Genomic DNA, 20,874 nt, shown 5'->3' on the forward strand with positions numbered 1-20,874 from the left:
ACTGATAATATACAGGGAAACGCCAAAGATACTACGGTTTACAATGACAATCTTACGAAAGCAGTGGCTCGTATAACGCTTCTCTGGACTGGTAGGCGTTGAGAGAAACAATTAATTGAAATCTCTGAATACATTTACCAAAATAAAAATAAAAAACTATGCTACCTATTATCATTAAAACACCCACACTTCAGTGGCTTGATACGAAGAGATATTCCAACGCATTACTCCTGGACGGCTGTTTGAGTAACAACTGTTCAAGATCCAAGTACATATTTGAAGGGGGTGGTCGGAGTGACAGTCATGGCGTTTAGCTTTACCCTAGAAGGACGTACGCAGAAAGTGTTGGTTCAAACAGTGACAGCAGCATTACTTAAAAAGTGAAAATACCCAAATAAATTCGTGAATATTTGAATTTTCCAACGAAAGCTAGGCTGATCTAGGTATAGAGTCTTGACTGAATGTGAAAATAACCAATAAACACTTGAGGAATTTCTAGAATTTGTTTTTTTTACGGGTAAACTGAATGCTCAGTAAGTATGAAGAAGGAAGATGAATTCTAAAAGTGAATACAGAAAAAAAGTGCGCGAACAAACTGCAGTGTAGCTTGTAACAGTATGCCACGCTGGCATTACAAAATAAAATTACATTGCTAGTCCTCTTACTCTCCTCACATGTTCTGCACAAAACATGAGAGGTCTTGCAACAGGAGGTGACTGATTCAATTACGTGTATATATGTGTACAGTCTATATCGGTTATACCGAGTCCTTAAAAGTATACCGAGAATTACTCTAGGCAGTGTGTCAGAGTTGAGAGCTCTGAGCAAACTTTTAGAACTGTCTGCTATGGACGACTTGAAGCATCACTTTGTAGCTGACTGTATTGGAACGCTTTTATAGGTGTCTCTCGACCAAGTGCTGCAACATTGATTTTGCCCATCAAAAGGATGGGGATCCTGCCTTTGCCTAGCCAAATGCTCTGAAAAATCTCACGGGGCATGCATCTGTATAGCCTATGCACAATCAAAGGCTGACGATAGTCTCATGAAATGTGAGTCTTCTCCGTATCAGAAAACCCAAAGACTTACAGTTATCATATTGTATCATAGACCTGTTATGCCTTTGCCCAGTGATGATAATCTCTTGTAATATGAAACTGTGTTGCATCTGCCGAGTCAGAACCTAAGAATATCGTATTACGCTAGTCTGTTCTGCTCTTACCAGACCGAACAATGACATCATGGAAAGCATGTGAGTTAATTAGACTCGTCATGGGGTCATATCGAGAAGGTCCACTCAGGTGTTCAGCATTGTCGATCACTTGGCAAGAATATTAAAAACATTGTAAGAGCATTGGACTTCTCTTGAGGACGGCTGTCGCTTTTTCCGGCTGGTGGTGAGTGTTACACTATTGCCTTTCATGTTTTTATAACCTTTTCCATAGCGTCTTCATTGATAATGGTTTATTTGAAATGTAAGTGTTTTTATAAGCGCTGCAGGCGTTCGCATTGCCTTTTACCCATCAGTATTTACTGTATATCGACTTGACTCTGCTGTAGATATTAAGAAAACAAAATAAAAGACGTCATTTATTTTGATGTATGATTTTGAGCGGAAATTCTGCCGAACAGTGCGTTTACGGGTAACCGTTTTAGAATCCGGCAAGCTGCATATTCCCGAGATGTTTTAGCATTGCACCAGTCCCGGTTTTTTTTTTTTTTTGCCATGCCCATAGGTTAGGTTAGGTTAGGTTAATTTGACGTACCGTAGTTCGTTAGAAACTTGGGTGGGTTGGGTTAGGTTAGGTTAAGAATACCTGGCTAATTTTGGTGTGGGTAGTGAGATTATTTTCAAGAAAATTCGATGGTTAGTTTTTAAGATTCGGCGTTCTCTTTCAGGGAATGGTCCTGGGCTGGTGCAATACTCGGTTACATCTCGGGAAAATGCTTCCCGATATCTAGGTTGCAATTGTCATCATTAACTTAAACTGGGATCTGGGTACAGTTAAGTTACATAAGGTAAATTGGTTATCTCAAATTCATCACGAAGTTCCTTTGACAAATGTGTGTTGTTGGTAACTTTCCCCGTGGTTATGCATTAAGGTATAATTTAGATTTTTATGCTCATCTTGAGCATATCTAGAGCTTTCTTGATAGTCTCATTCTTTGTTTCAATTTGTTGTAGATTTATTCCTTTAAAAAGAGAATTAGATGCTAAAGAAACAGAACGAATACATGATTTATATTTCATTTGGATGTAAATTTCCCACAATTTCTATCTATGAAGACATTGATTACGGTATATCATGTGATTTGACATAACGCTTGGTGGAAAAATTACTTTTTAGTTTTCTGTTAAAGAAAACTATTGAGATGGCCGCTCTTTTTCTGTCCGCCCTCAGATCTTAAAAACTACTGAGACTAGAGGGCTGCAAATTGGTATGTTGATCATCCACCCTCCAATCATCAAACATCCCAAATTGCAGTCCTCTAGCCTGGGTAGTTTTTATTTTATTTAAGGTTAAAGTTAGCCATGATCGTGCTTCTGGCACCGCTATAGGTGCCAAGAAAGACCACCACCGGGCCGTTGCTGAAAGTTTCATGGGCCGTGGCTGAGAGTTTCATAAAGCATTATACGCTGTACAGAAAACTCGACTGCGCCGAAGAAACATTGGCGTATTTACAGTCAACACGAATATTAAGTAGCATAGGAACTGAAACAGTCAACACGAATATTAAATAGCAAATCTGGACTAGGCCCAGGGTGGGGAGTGTTAAAAGGTCAATGACCGGATTGTGATTGTTGGATCAAGTTAGAGAAATCAGATGTTTTTCAGACCTCTCCCCCTACGGCCGAGATCAATAACCCTTGACCTGCAATACGCGAATATCATTCAAGACGAGAATATTTTCCAAGTATTTTGAGCGAATGAAATATTCTCATCGGGATAATACGATTATGAACGTTAGGATTTAAAATCGGAATGCTTTTGTTTTGTCAGAGAAGAATAAGTCTTAATTGGGAAAATTTTTCAGTGCTGTAATTTTTGCTTTTTTGTTCAAAGTATGAAATAGAAAGATCATAGGTTTAAAGTGCTGATTATATCTGATCCCAGGATATGTCTGGGGGGTAAATATATTTATTTGTTTATTTAGCAACGTTGAGAATTTATGGAGGACATTTGTTTCCGATCTCTCGATAATCCAAATGTAGGCTGTGAATATAAAAACAGACGTAATTGGAATGGCACCTTTGTTTTGTTGTTTTAAAGGTCATATTTCAGTAAATACTTTTACCAGGTTCTGGATGCATATCCCGAGATGTACGAGTATACTAGTATTGCACCTGCCCTGTTTTTTTTTGGCCATGCCCCTAGGTTAGGTTTGTCAAGGTGGATTAGGGTTAGGTTAGTTGTTAAAATCTATTGAGGAATTTGGGTGTGGGAAGCGTTATGAGATTATTTTCAAGAAAATTCTATGGTCAGTTTTTAAGATATGGCGTCCCGCTTGTTTCAGGGAAAGGTCCCTTACTCGGTTACATCTCGGGAAAATGCTTCCTGGATATCTGGAGATTAATAGTTATTTTAAAATTACCTCTGAGAATGTGATATTAGGAGAGTTATATCTCACAGCCAGTAGGAATGGATGCTAGGAAACCGAATTTTGGAAGAAGAAAAATATGGAATTTTCTGAGGCTATTGTCCCTTTGATTTTGAGGTTGAAGTAACATTTAATTTTATGCTGCTGCTGTGGAGGAGTTCTGTATAACTGGGGTAGAATTCAAGTTACTGATCTTTTGAGGGTATTGCTTCAAGAACATTTCATATGGTCGTAGTAACAGGTGGGAATTTACAAAGGGGGGAATATAACACCAACATTATGCATGAAAGGAGTAGAATCCGAAGATCTGTTTCCTGGTAGCCCTGAAATGCTTCTGGTAATGTACCTGCGGATGAGGCAATTACGAAATTTTGGAGAGAGAGAGAGAGAGCACAGACTTGAGAGGAGAAGAACGCTGCCGATGGAAATTTAAAGACTTAAGCGATCGAGGGAGAAAACGAGAATATGAGGAAATAAAATGTGTTCCAAATGGAAGGGCGGGGGATCGAAATTCACGAGCCAGGTTCAACGAGAATTTACAAGGGGACTGAGCCCCGGAATAAATCGGCTACTCGAAACTGGAGGAATATGAAGGAGAATACTTGTACTTGAAATGACAGAGGAATGACAGAAGGAAAGCATTAAAGACGGAAATTAGTGGAAGAATAAAGAGAGATCAGGAAAATGAGGAAGAGGGTGGGCAGAGAAAAAGAACAGGTACTACCTTTCCAGTTGACTGCAGAAATGAGAACGAAGAAGAACGCTAAGCGATATTGGAACAGAAAGCTTGATGAGTAGAGATGGAATATAAAACTATAAAAGGGTTATGACTTATCGAAAGGATGAAGAAAAAGGGTGAGGGAAGATGAGAGATAACTGGAAGAGAGATAAAAAAAAAAGACGGAAGGGTGACAAATAAAAGAGAATAAGACAATCACATTACAATTCAAACAAAAGTTTCTCCATTACCCTCAATTGAAGATTAGCGCCATTTACTTTTCTCTCAATAAGAAATAGCAAAGAAATGTCTTAAGAATTTACCATTTTGTTTCGCATGATGAAAAGTCCCTTTTCTCTCGACGTCAAAACAAAGTATTAATTTGATTTTCTGCTGATGAACGGATGCGAGAAATCACCATTCGCGAATGAACCATAAACCTCTTGTGTCGGGGAGAATGGTCTGAAAGTCAACCAGATTTTGCTTGCCGCTTCGACGGAGAATTTCACAGACCTCGAGACGCGGCTGCAGAGAAATTCTTGGTCTGCAAAGTAAAAATCGTGGTCATTTGACAGTCGTTAAAAGATGCCCTAAAAAAAATCACAGAGAAAGAATGAACCTTCGAAGCGTTGCAGGGTTTTTCATTCTGTTGATTCCAGAGAGAGAGAGAGAGAGAGAGAGAGAGAGAGAGAGAGAGAGAGAGAGAGAGAGAGAGAGAGATTTCTCTAATGATACCTAATGACAACTCAGATAAGGAATCCTGAAAATATCCCTTCATTTCAATAAATCTTAGCCTTGTCGTATAGCAACAAGCATCACGCATCACAGTATAGTCTCCTGGGCCCTTTGAGGAAATAGCTTGTCTATTCATATGAATCTAAAACCTGATGGCGTCCATTTGAAAGTTGAAACGGCTTCATATTCCTATTCCTGCATATATTTCAAGCACCCAAAACTTCCCCAGCAGAAGTGAAACTTCCTCTTAACTGCGGGAGATTATTCATAGGGACGGAGAACTTCAATCTTCTTCATTCTTTTTCAATTGACGCTGCGTCGGCAAAAAGTTTTCACTTTCTCGCGTCTGCAGACTTTAATCATTCTTTTTTTTTATGCAGAAATATTAAAAATATAACCTCCTTAGTATGTTTGACTGTGGTTGATTTTGCGACAGTGTAAAGTTGGCGTAACTTTTGAGTCAGAACTTTAATTTATCTTTTGTTGATTGTTATCTCATTTGCGTGCCATTGTTTCAACGTTAAGATAAACAGAAAATATATTTTTTTTTACCATGGAGCTCATCGTTCCATAATAATAATAATAATAATAATAATAATAATAATAATTTTTTTCACCATAAAGCTCATCGTTCCATAATACTAATAATAATAATTTTTTCACCATAGAGCTCATCGTTCCATAATAATAATAATAATAATAATAATAATAATAATAATAATAATAATAATAATAATAATTTCAACAACAGTAAACGATCTAAAATTGAAACGTCAGTATTTACTGATTTTGAACGTAATGAGAATTTTTCGTCAGACGTTGGCTAGGCAAAATAATAATAATAATAATAATAATAATAATAATAATAATAATAATAATAATAATAATAATAATTCAACAACAGTAAACGATCTAAAATTGAAACGTCAGTATTTCTCTGATTTTGAACGTCGTGAGAATTCCTTTCGTCTAGACGTTGGCTAGGCAAAATAATAATAATAATAATAATAATAATAATAATAATAATAATAATAATAATAACAACAACAACTCAACAACAGTAAACGACTCCGATCTCTACACAACACAGACAATTCGAGCACGACCTGTCCCAGAGCATAAACTCCTTAGCCGTCATTCAGAGTGAAAGCCTTCCGCGCGTCCCTTTGTGTGCGGACGTAAAGCAGAATTTTCCCGTCAGTCACATTTCTCCTGAAGTATTTAGACCGTCCCCTGAAGAAGTGAGCGCTTTAGGATGAAAAGGAGGTTCAGTAGATGCTCCAGATGAGCGCTGATGAAATGACATTGCTTGGAGATTGCTTTGGGGAGACGGCAAATTTACCTTTAGAAATACATTCCGGATTTCTTGACGTTGCTGCTTAGAATCTTTCGCTCGCTGAGTTTAATTAGAAGGATGACAAGTGCGAGATATATATTTGTTGTTGATTTATATATATAATATGTATGTATGTATGTGTATGTATATATAGACATACTGTATATATGTATACATATATTTATCTTCTTCTTTTTCTTTTAACGTGCTTTTATTCCCATTTTTGTATGGGGTAAGCACGATGCCTTCTTTTGAAGGACTTTTTGATTTGGCTTTGGGGTAGACCTGTGGTCTCGATCGGCTGCCCTGCCTGACATCGCTTAGACCCCGGTACGTATGTTTCATGTATCATACCAGACCCAACGCCCTTTCTTCCCAGCAGCGAGAAGCTATTGCGCGGGTATGGCGAGAGTTCGAGACGTGTGAGATGTTTGTTATGTTTTTAGAAGGTGTTGTAGTGGCTTTGTTTTGTGTGTGTATTTAGTCTGTAACATCCATTTGCTTTTAAGCAAACCTATCCGTTGATTACATATATAATCCCGGGATGTCTACACGGATAGCAAAGTGTCTGCCTTTCTGATCAGCCGGCTTGCGGATTGAACCCGCGCCACAGACCTCTACGAAGTCCGAAGCTGCTGCTGTAACCGACTGAGCCATCGAGGCTCTGTATATATATATATATATATATATATATATATATATATATATATATATATATATATATATATATATATATATATATATATATATATATATATATATATATATATATATATATTTATATATACACACGTGTGTGCGTGTATGCTTGTGTGTGAGTGCTTGTGCCTTCCTGCATGCATACAGTATCGGAACGTCTTCATATTTGCATAGCGTTCGTAAGCATTCAGTAGTAAAAGAACGCGGCGGAGGAAAAAATTATTAATATACATTGATCTTATGAATACTGAATTTAAGTAACTCCTCAGTGTTTTAAGAATATTAATAATACTTACGATCACTTAATCTTAAATCAATTAAGAAGAACTCTAGGGTGAATCGCTTAACCGAGACGAATGAGAAGAGAATTGTCAGTAAGTGATGATTGCTTTGAACTTGGAGCTATCGAGAGAGTATCCCAGATATGAAAAGAAGAAGATAATTTTGCTCTAATCAGATTTAATAAGTTATTAACGAGCGCATCCATGATTTAAAAGACCTCGAGGCAACTGATGTATTAAGGATATTTCCCTTCAAATTCAGAGAAAGGGGTGACGGATAAAACAAGGCGAGAAAGGTGAAGAAAAGAGAGTGAAAGAGACGCAATAAGGGGCGAAAAGGTGTTTCGCTCTAGCAGGGAGGGAAGGGTATGAGGAGGAATGCCAAACGACCGGGGTATAGAGAATGCTTGATGAATGGGGAAGGAATGAAGAGGGATAAATCTTGCGGAGAAGAGAGAGAGAGAGAGAGAGGGAGAACGGAATGAATATTGGAAGGGCGCTAAAACAAATGTTTCTACCGACCCAGAAGAGGAAGGAGGAGAAAAAGTACAGAGAGAGAGAGAGAGAGAGAGAGAGAGAGAGAGAGAGAGAAACACCAAGGCGAATGTTCATGAAAGATGAGGTAGATACAAGATCTATTGGAATCGAGGGTCTGGGCGAACCAGGAGATGATCAAAGTGCTGAAATTGCTTTCGATAACAACCGAAAAATAAATGTCTACTGAAAGGTAAATGTCAAAAAAATGATGATGATGATGGTTATTATAACTCACAACTTAGACAAAATCATACTTTCAGACGATAGAATCACCTCATGAAAATTGAAATTCAAGCTTAGAGAAGAAGATTGTAGCAAGTTACGTATCAAATAACGAATAAAAAGTAAAGGATATATAACGTCAGCGCAGATCTTGAGAAACCTGAAGTATGAAAATATAATGCACCACCATCTGTAACAAGGCCAGTAAGATTTTTATGCTACCGTTTTGTCCCAAGGAAAATGAAAGGTCTCTGGCAACGGGAGTGGTTAAAATCGAGGCGCCCCAATAGAATACCGATGGCTAACTCTGTGCATAGAAAGTACCTCCCACGGACTGGATAAGAGACATTGGCACGGGACACAAGAACACTGCTGAGGGCTTCTACTAAGTACTAAGCAGGAAATCTTCTTACGTTGAATATCTTTGAGAAAAGAAAGCTAAGCTTTCGATGTACATTGAAAAGACAGAACATGAAAAATCAGAAGCGTTGAAAACTGGGCATGACATTTTTATCTGAAGATAAGCATTCGACCAGAAACAGTACTGGAACACAGAGCCTTTTAGATTCCCAGAACCGTGACAGGTTTTATTGTGTGTTTGTGTATGTGTGTGTGTATGTGTGTGTGTTTGTATGTGTGTGTGTGTGTAAGGGGACAGAAAACTGAAAGACGGTCAAGTCAATTAGAGGATCATTAAGCCTTCATGTCTGCCAAAGTGGTCTCCCTTAACTTGATCGCTCTTCCTGTAAACGACTGACCCTGGCTGTATACACAGTCCACTGTACCAGTGGCAGCGCAAACCATTGAATACATCGAGGGTGATTAAATGAATGTAAAGTAAGTCTTTACCTAAACGACGAGGCTATTGTCGAATTTCGTTTTAAACGCTCTCCAGAGGATCGAGTTTTTCCTCAAAAAAGGGCAACAGGACGGGGTCCTTAGTGAGATTACCTAGCCCTGTCTTTAAGGGGAAAACAGTGAAGAAGAATAGAAGCGGTTAACTGAGGCTGACTTTCTAGAATGCGTTAAAACCTGTTTCTTGAAAAAGGGTTGTGGGGTTAGCCGGGTGGGGTGATGTAGGGTGAGAAGGAGAAGACGAGAGAGAATTAGAGAATTCCACACCTCATTGAAGGGAAAGGAACAGTCACAATTTGCGACGGCAATCGGTGGTTTGAGAAGGTTATTTAGAAATTGTTGAACAGAATATTGGTTTTATTTGAATCTGAAGGGTTTCTTATGGCTGGAAATCTCTCTCTCTCTCTCTCTCTCTCTCTCTCTCTCTCTCTCTCTCTCTCTCTCTCTCTCTCTCTCTTTATCATCCTCTCTAAGTATTCTTTTCAAATCCCTTACAATTTCCACCCACGCCTCCTCCCAGTAAGTCGCCTCATACCTTATCGTAATGTATATTTTTTATATCTACATTATTTTCCGGCATTGTGTTTTTTTTTTTTCATTTTCATTTTGCATATAGCTTAAGAGTTCACTATTAAATCACGTAACTAAATGCTCTATTATCTATTTGAGGAGATTTTTATTGTAAAATTTCCTCGTATTATTTTTCTGTTTTTATGTCGACCTGTAGTTTGTTTACACAAAAACGCTGGTCTAAATATACTACAGAGGTGATTACCAATGTTCCTGCTGTCTTGTTCTTTATATATATATATATATATATATATATATATATATATATATATATATATATATATATATATATATATATATATATATATATATATATATATATATATATATATTTAAATATACATATATCGTTATTATGTATATATATATACATACATATATATATATAATATGCATAAAGAATAGCACAGTTACAGATGCACGAATAGTCATTTATACAACGTCCCTGATTACTCAAGAAATTGAACTGAGGTGATAAAATTAATTTCTGCGGAATGGAGGCAGACAGCCCTTGAAAGTTTAGGCGGGTTCATCTCAATACTTTAAGCGGAAGAGAAGTGAAGGAATTGCTCTTGACTGAAACAGCAAAACTTCCCACATGAAGTGGAATTCTTCCTCGCAACTCCAGCAAGTTATTCAAAGGGACAAACCTTCAATCTCCTTTCTTCTTCTCTCCGCGTTGTATCCGCTGCCAATATCGGCTCCTTATAACTGCAAATTCGGTCCCATTTTTTTTTTCGACAAACGTAACGGAATGCGGGATATGCAAAATGCCTCCTCTTAAGGGCAGATTTCCTTTTTTTTAGCTTCTCTTGGGGCGTAGGGTTGGAGTTACCTTCAGGATTTAGACGGATTTTTGACGATATTAAAGTTGGTACAGAGGCAGTAGCTCCATGCAAGATTTTTACTTCCGTGTCGTGGCGAGAAAACAAAGAAAATCTGAAAGAAGAAAAATCTTGTGGTGAAAACTTTTTGCTCTGAGAGAAGGTAAAAAGAAACCTTTCTTCCTTGTGATTTTTCTCTCTTTTTGAGGTTTGTGAGGGAGGGGGGAGGTAAGGGGGAGTTTGGGTTGGATGGGGGTGCAGAGACCACGTCTCAGGCGTGGAGGGTCAAGGATGGAGTTTGAAGGGGCCACAGATTGGAGGTTGAAGGTAGGACAGAATTCGCGTCAGAAATGCCTTGAAAAATGTGATACCCATTTTTCTTTGGTAGCCCTTGACTAAATATTTGTCGATTTTTATTCTTTCTTGAAGATGTAGTTTCGTGATTAAGTACTCACTAGTCAGAATAGAAACTTTTTTTTAATATTTTGAAGATAAAGATTGAGTTTCGGCTCTGCTTTTTTCATTTAGGTTGTACAAAAGCAAATCAGTACCATCTTTTTAAATTGTTTGATTCCATCCCTTGTTCATTTTCCACGCTCACCGCTCCATTCCTCCTGATTTTGACATCAGTTCTTGGTCGTCTGGAGATAACATTTCCCTTGTGTAACTTAATCCATTCCAGTGAATTCCAGCGCAGGTAATATTTCATTAGGCTTCAAAACGATGACGGAAAAAGTTCAGTGATGATCACAACCACTGAAGCGTCTGCTTGAAAGTGTTCAGAGAACAAAAGGAAGGTGAAGAACAGTAATAATAATAGTCCCGTTTAAGAAAACTCAAGAAGATAATTAATATATAACGCCAGAACAGAGAATGTCATCGAAGCCTTGAGCATAAGAACGCCAGAAAAAAAAAAAAACATTGAAGGTCCTTGGTGGTGCTTAGCGATTCGATCATTCCTCGTTTTGCAAACCTCTTGCAAACGGTGACGGATCAACAGGAAGCAATTGCGTGTTGGAAGCAGTGGTTTTACCATTCCACTGTTTGAGGGGGAGGGCGATGACTCATAAAAATTCCGGATAAAAGACAGACAGAGTCAAGGAACTTGACGTGTCGAGTCGAGCCAGGTGGGAAAAAGGTCTTTGGTTGGTGTGGTCTGCGAACCTGAATTGTTCGCGTTTCGGGAATATCGTGAGACCTCGACATTCAGCCTGGAACATTAACGAATAAAGTCACCGAGAGAAATTCGGGGATTATGATTTCAGTGGAATTGATAGTCTTCGTCAAAGTCGTTTGAAATACCAAAAAAATACAAAACTCGAATCATTGACGGCGTAACAATTCCAGCCCTATTTGTAGTTTGGAAAAAAAAAATCTGAATGATTGACGGAATGGAAATAATGTGATTAGTTGTTATAATGAATATGGAGGTCTGTTCTAGCATGTTAATGGGATCAACGCTACCACATCAGAAATAATTGATTACCTATATCAATTACTAATTAATGATTATTTAATTCACTGATAATCAAATGAATCCATAAGTTAATTGGATTAGATATCTGCACGCCTTTACTTGTATCGTATATGCATAGAATCAAATCTCGAGGTTTGTCCCATACATTTAAGCCTCCAATCCTTTTGTAAAAATAAAATAAAAACTGCTTTCTCTCAATTTCATACAGATTCCAACTTCTTTTCGAATTCCCGGAAGTTCAAGGGAAGCATCGTTCCAGATGGCTGGGAATTCTATATATAAAGGAACATTACCAAAGGGTATTTGCAGCGTCCCTTCTGCCATTAACTACACCCATTAGCCTTTTATTTCACCTCCGTTTCCACTTGCCTCCTTCCATTTTGCTGTCCAACCACTCCAACGTCCTCATTTCACTGTCTTGAAAGCTGAATGGCTGACATAAATCATTAACCAAGGAGCGTTCTAAAACTTAAAAAAAATAAGTTGCTGGCAGTAAGTGAACAAATAGTCCGTTTGAGTGGAAGGTTCTATAGATATTTTTCAGTTAAAAAGCTTGGAATTTGACAGCACCTGAAACCGGATTTCTTTATGATCCATCATTTTCCAGTTGAAATTAGGGCGTGTTATTCTTTCGCGTTTGTTCGCTGGGAAATATATTTTCTGTTGGAAAGGCATATTTCTCTCTCTATTCTCTCAGAGAAGGCAGATGTTGGCCAGGCATGTTTCTCTCTCTGTTCTCTCAGAGAAGGCCAATATTGGCAAGGCATGTTTCTCTCTCTGTTCTCTCAGAGAAGGCAAATGTTGACAAGGCATGTTTCTCTCTAAACGTTGGCTTGGCAAGCTCTCATTCTTACGAGTCCCTGTTGGTGCAGCTGGGATGATAAGCTGCTTAACAGTTAAAAAAACTCTGCTTTTTGTCTTTTTCCCTGGGAAAACCTCTCGATCGTCAACACCATCGGGTTCAAGAGCTGAATGTCTAATTGGCAATCATTTACAAAAATTGGGATGAACTTCTCACAATTTCATCTGGTGGCAGTTTTAGCGAAGAGTATTTTAATGAGAAGGTGATAAAAGAAGCCCTCCAACTAGGTCAGATTATCGCCTTTTGATCGCATTATCCTCCATTTTTCTTGTATCTTTCTGTTTAAGTCGGCAACAACTCGGAAATAAAATATTTGGTTATGTCTCCCTCTCTCGCGCTGTTTTCTGCGCGCGAAAGGGTTAAGTTCGACGGAAGGCAGGTGAGGGTGATGGAGTGTCTGGTTATAGGCAAGAAGTTCTGTCGAGTTTAATCATTACCCACGGACGGTTGCTGTACTGCTTTCTCTCGGCATCACTGTGTCTTTTAAATGAGGCCCTTAACTTCAGCATCTTTTTAGTCTATTTTACCTCACCTCCAATCCATTTCCTTCTTTATCCTCTGCCATACCTTTCCCAATGCAGCTGTGAAGTCTCCTATACCAGATCCAAGCTTTAAATGCTGCTCCTTCATCTTTTTTTTCAGGATCTCTTTATTTTGCTGTCCAGCCACTCCAACTCGCCTCTGTTCTTTTTTAAGTGCTCAATGGGCAAAAGTGCCATAGTGCTTAGCTTGACGGCTTAAATTTCATAAATCTAAACATGTTTAACAAATTAGAAATTAACCTTCAAACGAGTGAAGTCACTTAATTCATATGAGATTAATTCAGAGGAAGTTCATTCCTCTTGCTATTCCAAGCAGTCTTTCCAAAAAAAAAAAAATAATAATAAAAATAAGTCCCTTTTAGCACAATCAGGATGCGAAAGATTATTAACGCTCAAAGCAAAAAAAAAAAAAAACTCGGATAAGTCTCTTATCTGATATAAGATCCGCATCAGTCGACGAACGTTTGAAATAATCCTCCTTTTCTGCCACTCGCTAAAGTTAATGACGACTGATTTCATAAAGTTCGAAAAAGGGGCCTATAATTAGGTCAGGTTCTTCATCTCCCCAATGATTAGTTTTTGCTTTCCCTCCTCTGCTTTCAATTATCAATAAAAATTAGAGACTCGGAAACTCGCTCCTCAATGCTCCAGACTTACCTTTTCACTTGTAAAGATCACAAGTCACGATGGAAATCGTGCTCATAATTGCAGTTGATTCTGACGTGACGTGATGCGTGATGAAGAGCGTAGAAGAGGCTCTGGAGTTTCTACAATGTAAAAGTTTTGGGCGAAAGAATAATTATTAGGTGTAAATATCGCGACGTTGATGCAGTGAAACTGGACGGTTTTTTTACACAGGAATAACGGCACTATTTTGCGTTGTGGGTTATGAAAGACTCAGTTACTTGTTTTATTGCCGATAAATGGTAGGTGGAGTATACTGAGCAGTTGGGTGGTCTTGGCAATACTGAGAGTGATTTAACTGTAATGTATGTCAAACGCTTCGTCCCACATCTAACAAACCTAAGATACTGAAAAAATTATAATCCTGTAAAGGAAGAAGTATTCATTATTATAAATTTTGGCGTTAAACAGAAATGTTCACAGAAATTCAGTTTTATGTGAGGTCCTTACTAAATGAAAGAATGGTAAATGAGGGACGGTATTTATGCAGATTACTGAAGATTTCCATAACTCCAATTCAACAGTAATTCTTTTTAAATACCACATGAATTTTTGGCAGTAGAATTCAGGTATTTGATCGCTTATCTAACTATATCATAGAAGATTTTTAATCCTATGAAGAGAGATACAATACCACAGGAATTTCTGACTGTAGAAGTCAGGTATCTGAACGTTTATCACAGACAGTTTTTATCCTATAAGAGAGATGGTCTTTCCCCTTTAAAAGCTATACCAATAAGCCATTTCGCTGTAATGTAATGGAGACAGATTGATTTTTCCAGACTGAACAAAAAGAATACATCAGTTTCCAGTCCTCTCGATCAATTATTCAAATATGATAATCCACAGGGGAGTTCAAACTGAAATTCTTTTACAAAATCATCTGGTATTTTCATATCAAATGACGTCGAATCCTGAAGATAGTCTTTCCATTCTGTTATTAGTGTTCCAGATCGCCAGACGTTTCAGGAATTATTATAAAATTCCCCAAAAGCAAAAGGGAAAACTATAATCTTGGTTTGTTCTCCATTTCTGTACTGAAGAACTGGTTGTGTTGTGGTTTGCAAGGCTCTGTAATCTTCTGATTGCTCGTTCAGTCGTGACACGGATGTTTCCATGTGTCGTCAGAATTAGATTTCATTGCTGACGTTTTGAGTAATTAGAAACTCTCATTTCTTATTACAATGTGTTTTCTTAAAGGAATTGTCTGGCTAAGGTCATTCTTTTAACCCTGCAAGGTTGATCACTTACTGACATATGCTTTCACATATTGTATTTAGATGAAAGCATAAGATTGATCACTTACTTTCATATTGTATTTAAATGACAGCATTAGACCTCTGATTCTTATAAAACATAGATCATCCTAACCGCATGGAATGATGATGATGCGTTTCATATTTTATCTGAAATAGTACAGTTTTATTGACCTTTCACGTATTTTCCAATTGATATTTGAATGACCCTTCATTGGCGGAGGAAATATTGAAGCTTCATGACTTGAGTACGTGGCAATTCGTGTCTGTATAAGCATTAATATATAACCAGATAAATTTGTAGTAATATCAGGGGAAAAATGTTCCTTCAGTAAATCTAATAAATGTATGTCCTTCATGTACCGCTGAAGTGAATTACAGCAACAAAAAATTAATTATGTCAGTTTTAAGGCTACTTTCTTATTTTTGTCGAATTGATTTTCGTTGCATTGCATTCCTTATTGGTTAAAAATTAGCAAAATCTGGGTTTTAAAAATCAAATAATTTCATAATTTAGGAGATATCTTTTCAACTAGTAAAGAAAAAAAAACGAAAGCTCAGTCCCAGCTTGCTTCGTATAATTAATCGAACCGTGCCCTCGGATGAGAAATGGAATTATCTTGCGGAATCCGATAGTTTCTAGCATGAACAATATAATATCCAATTTTTTAAACGCGCGCCAACTTTCCGGTGGAAATTCCTTTTCCGTGGGGGCTACAAATCAGTGTTTAAGAGATGAGCAAAGTTGGAATGTAAAGTAAGAACAATAGTAGAGCTGGGTACAGAGCGAAGCTTTTAATCTGTTCCATCCTCTCTCTCTCTCTCTCTCTCTCTCTCTCTCTCTCTCTCTCTCTCTCTCTCTCTCTCTACTAATGATAAGAAACACAAATAATACTAGGAAATCAACTCTAAGGATCACGTTCAATTTTTTTTAAATGGTGACTTATGAAAATTACTGAACGATTTTTTTTTCCCTTTTCAAATAAAGAATTCTTTCCACGCTTATTGTTAGGTAGCCAAAATTTCCCCGTTCAGTTTTCACATGAAGTCTGAACGAGTCTTTATAACGATTACGCTTTTAAAAATTTATCAAAGCTGAACCAACGTTCCATCGTTTGAAAATGTATATATATATATATATATATATATATATATATATATATATATATATATACTACTTTTTATTGTCAACTCTCGTTCATTTAAACAGTAACTTATTTGCCTTTACGAAAATGATCGCACGTAGAATATTACTCATAATATATTTTGGATGAAGTTCCCCCTCTGATGTTTCTGAAGCGCGCAACAAATAATGAATTTGAAAGACTCCTAAAATTATTTCTCTCCAAGTGCTGACGAGGAAATATCCAGGAAGTGTTATGCACACATTCAGAGTGTTTAGTCAGCAACTGAATGATGAAGTTTTAAGTCGTGTAATACAATGTGAAGCCTCTGAAAAATGTTGATAATGTTCTAGACAAACAAAAGGCGGGACCTGAAACAAAATACTTTATGTGGAGCAATATATCAAGGTTTAAAGTGTTGCTGTAGTTTTTGACGTATTTTGACGTTATAGTTATATAATCAAAATGAATGAGCCGGTATTTATTTTGTGAAGGGAAATGGTCTGGGGAATCCCATAGCCAGTCCAGTACATAATTTCCCATTACCCTCTATTATTTCTTTTAAATGAACACTTAATATTCTTTGGAAGCTTGAATTTCAAGTCAATGCCCCTGTGGTGGGTTTGTTCCGTATGAAGGGGGTTCTTCATCTTCTGAAATATAATAATCGTTCATTCAAATTATTGTCTTAAAATGTCAGGCTATATGAAATTAATGTTCACCTCTGCAGTCGTCATTAAACTGAAGAATAAAATCCCCATAAATGCAGATACTTTATGTCAGTATAGAGCTGGCTATTGCCCTTCCGTTTATGTCACCGTCGTAAGAGGGCTTTGACTGAGCCAAGCGCATACTATTCCTACGATACACCCTATTAGACGTTGCTCTTAAAATCTACTCACACAAGGAGGGCCTTTGAAAAAAAAAAATATTTCCTTAAAAAATACTTGAGTATGATAAATGGTACATTATTATAACTGTAGATATTCCATTGGCAAAATCGATATTATCCTTGTTTCCGTGAGATTCATGATTTTTAAAACTCCAGCCATCTGTCAAGATTCCTCATAGATGTTTGCTAAACCGCCCAGGAAAAAAAAAAAAAAATCGCTTCCTGAACTTCATTCTATCGTACACTTCAATCATCCATTTCTCCTTCCTCTACCCTACATCTCTTCTCTCCATTCTCATCCGTCATAAGGTGTCAATTACGTTCTCGCAATGCTTTCTCTTTCTCTGAATTCATCCCCTAGGATCTATCACTTATTCTCTCTCCCTTCCAATATTCCGTTCATCTCCTGCGTCCCATTTCCTCTCTCTCTCTTTTCCCATACCCATCGATCAAGCACTCTGTTCCCTGGCGTTCGGCATTCGTCTTCGTCCTCTGCCCCGTTGTCTACGAAAAATGAAATTCCTGCTCCTTTCCTCCGTTCGTCATCTATTTGTAGGTGTCGTCCTCGATCTTTTGTTTGCCATCAATCTCCTGGCAGTTTTTAGGGAGAATTAATTGTTCGTTTCCTTATTTCTTCGCTTTTTCTGACGTGCGATCAATCTCCTACGTTCCTCTCTTAACGGCGTATGGTAGCATCATATACCGGCCCTAAGAACTCCGTTGCTACCGTCCGTTACTGAAGTGATTTCCTGATTTCATGTGATAATTGTCAAGTGTTCTACAGTTAGTCTTATATTTCTTATCCTCTGCTTGACATCTTTTTTGAACACGTAATACCATTCACTTAATTAGAAGGGAAAAATAATCCCGGTCACCGAAACCCGGATGCAGTATTTTCTTTGTGTAGAAAACATATTCCAGCCTCATATTCTCTGAATTTGTGAATGCCAGTGAAAAAATAGTGTTACAGCGTCAGAGGACTGTATTATTTACTACTTGTAATACGCGCAGACACACATATATATGTATATTATATATATTATGTAAACATATATATATGTGTGTGTGTGTTTGTGTATATATTAAAATTAAAAATATTCAACTCTAGCTTCATTATAGTAAAATGAATCATCACATCATTTCGCGTAAATTTAGAACATACATTTCCGTCGGCAAGGTAAACATCGTGAAAATCTTCTAGTTTTCAACTAGAATTCATTAAACTATTTCAATAACTATCAAATCCTACAACTGCATGTGTATAAGTTTATTCAGCATGGCCGTTTTTCCCTAGAAAAACAAATACTCCTTCAAATTCCTGACATTCATAGACATTCTCTATATTACGTGTTTCTTTGATTCTAGTTTCCTCCTCATTATCAATTAAAAAACCTTTGCTAAGCTCGCGAGTAAAACAAGTTTTACAGATGGTTAGGCGATAGATTGCCGTAAGATGTTTTGTTAGAAAACTTGGGTTAGACCATTACGGCGGTACATAAATAAAATAAGTAAATAACAGGTGCAATTCATTATTCATCACTTTATCATCAGCTATACAGTATTATACATGAAAAGAGTTATTACAGTACTTACAAGCAAATGAGAAATGAAGAAAATGACTTTAAAATGGAGCAATAGTTTAAAATTCAATATAACCAATTACGCACTTGTATATAAAAACAGTTGATTACTGACGTTGACAATTTTTATATATTTAGATTTACCAGCTTAGTCCAAAATTAAAACTTCCAACGGAAAGTAAAGAGAAATCTATTTACTGTCGCTCCAGATTAGATAACAAAAAAATTATTTGTCTCGGGGAAAAAGACCCTCCGAATCTCCAATCTATACCGTAAAGCCCAACTCTCGAATGCGAGTGATGAAATATGCAACGTGCAATAAATAATCGCTCACAAGACCCTTTCTCCCTACCTTCATTCCTTCCTTTCATATCTCCGTAAATCTTCCCTGTTTATCCGATGAAGCTCATGTAACGCAATTAATATAATCGCGTCGAAAGCCTCAGAGATCTATTCATTCCTGAGGGCGATCAGGCGCCCTCGTCCAGAAAAATCATCTTCAGTGACAGGAAATATTTTGCTGCGTCTTTTGACAGCGAATTATCTGTAGAATGGGTTTAATAAACAGGTTTAAGTATCTGTGTATGATTATCTGTGTATAATCATTCCAGAAAAATCATCTTCATTGACAGGAAATATCTCTAGTCCAGAAAAATCATCTTTATTGACAGGAAATATCTCTAGTCCAGAAAAATCATCTTTATTGACAGGAAATATCTCTAGTCCAGAAAAATCATCTTTATTGACAGGAAATATCTCTTGTCCAGAAAAATCATCTTCATCGACAGGAAATATCTCTCGTCCAGAAAAAATCATCTTCATTGACAGGAAATATCTCTAGGCCAGAAAAATCATCTTCATTGACAGGAAATATATCTAGTCCAGAAAAATCATCTTCATTGATAGGAAATATCTCTTGTCCAGAAAAATCATCTTCATTGATAGGAGATATCTCTTGTCCAGAAAAATCATCTTCATTGACAGGAAATATCTCTAGTCCAGAAAAATCATCTTCATTGACAGGAAATATCTCTCGTCCAGAAAAATCATCTTCATTGACAGGAAATATCTCTAGGCCAGAAAAATCATCTTCATTGACAGGAAATATCTCTTGTCTAGAAAAATCATCTTCATTGACAGGAAATATCTCTAGTCCAGAAAAATCATCTTCATTGACAGGAAATATCTCTAGTCCAGAAAAATCATCTTCATTGATAGGAAATATCTCTTGTCCAGAAAAATCATCTTCATTGACAGGAAATATCTCTAGTCCAGAAAAATCATCTTCACTGACAGGAAATATCTCTCGTCCAGAAAAATCGTCTTCATTGACAGGAAATATCTCTAGTCCAGAAAAATCATCTTCACTGACAGGAAATATCTCTAGTCCAGAAAAATCATCTTCATTGACAGGAAATATCTCTAGTCCAGAAAAATCATCTTCATTGACAGGAAATATCTCTCGTCCAGAAAAATCATCTTCATGGACAGGAAATATCTCTCGTCCAGAAAAATCATCTTCATTGACAGGAAATATCTCTAGTCCAGAAAAATCATCTTCATTGACAGGAAATATCTCTAGTCCAGAAAAATCATCTTCATTGACAGGAAATATCTCTAGTCCAGAAAAATAATCTTCAGTGACAGGAAATATTTTGCTAGATCTTTCGCCAGTGAATTATCTGTAGAATGAGTTTAATAAACAGGTATAAGCATCTGTGTATGATCATCTGTATGCATGCATGTATGTATGTACCACACTGGCTTTTCATACAAGGAATAAAAAATAGGACACCGCCCCCAAACCCCCAGGCCCCCAGGCGACTATATGCTTCTACGTCCCCCGTGACACCAGAAACTTCCCCCTCTTGAAACTTTGATACCTCTAATCTCCTCGTGAATTGTGTCAAGAGGGATTTCGGAGGGGAAACTGCTGTGATGATAGAGAGAGAGAGAGAGAGAGAGAGAGAGAGAGAGAGAGAGAGAGAGAGAGAGAGAGAGGTATCACAAGAATACGTAGAGAACACAGGTGAAAATGCAAATAGAACAGGAAGTGATAAGTGGATTCAACAAGTACCTG

The 20,874-nt window shown here is 37.2% G+C and overlaps 1 long non-coding RNA gene across 1 annotated transcript in view; it reads left to right on the top strand.

The window, feature by feature from the left end:
• The first annotated feature begins 288 nt into the window (after window positions 1-288).
• LOC136832482 (uncharacterized) overlaps window positions 289-20,874 on the top strand; it is a 158,308-nt gene continuing 137,722 nt past the window's right edge. Inside the window, exon 1 of the long non-coding RNA XR_010851232.1 lies at window positions 289-1,397. This is a non-coding gene — a long non-coding RNA (uncharacterized lncRNA). The remainder of the gene's footprint in view (window positions 1,398-20,874) is intronic.

Source organism: Macrobrachium rosenbergii, chromosome 50, assembly GCF_040412425.1.
Source record: "Macrobrachium rosenbergii isolate ZJJX-2024 chromosome 50, ASM4041242v1, whole genome shotgun sequence".
Taxonomy (NCBI): Eukaryota; Metazoa; Arthropoda; class Malacostraca; order Decapoda; family Palaemonidae; genus Macrobrachium; species Macrobrachium rosenbergii.